Raw genomic sequence first — 647 nt, 5'->3', positions numbered from 1 at the left:
GCTGATCGTGGAACTCGAATCAGAATCTATGCTCTTATCGTACCAGGTTAGCGGCACTCTGTACAAATTGCCTATACCGATTCCGAAGACAAGACCTGTGGCACAGTCGCATCCCCTGCTTTGTACGTGTTTACCCAGATCACGGTCTGTCTACGTGACAAACAGTCAGGGTCAGAGGACAGCGCAATCTGTCTGCTGCCAATCCGTAATAGATCTATCAGTCACCTTTTTGTACCGTTCGCAGAGCGTGACGTCTACACAACAAGAGCCTAATATGGGCATAATGGCTCCGCCCAATGAACCATATACGGCGCTGTCAATCATCCTTTTCGTAGCTACGTCACATTATTATAGCTCATTCATATCATTACATATTCACAATCACTTTTTGTCGAACAGACTCTTACGCAGGTACCGAGCTCACGCTGTCCTCATTTTAGCGATCGATGTAGCGTCTCTCTTAATTTAGTACTCTCAGATCGTACCTTCCCGGATGGCAGATCAGACACATAATTTATTTATTGTCTCGCCTGTGTTGTCTTCGTATCGTTTTTTTCAAAATTGTAGTTTTTGAGGAAGGGCATAGAAATGTATATGGTTTACACAGCGACATTGAACCTTGACTATCGACGTGCGGAATGACCAAA

Source organism: Amphiura filiformis, unplaced genomic scaffold (genome assembly GCF_039555335.1).
Source record: "Amphiura filiformis unplaced genomic scaffold, Afil_fr2py scaffold_73, whole genome shotgun sequence".
NCBI lineage: Eukaryota > Metazoa > Echinodermata > Ophiuroidea > Amphilepidida > Amphiuridae > Amphiura > Amphiura filiformis.
The sequence above is the reverse complement of the archived record's forward strand: the minus strand, read 5'-3'. Positions refer to the sequence as shown.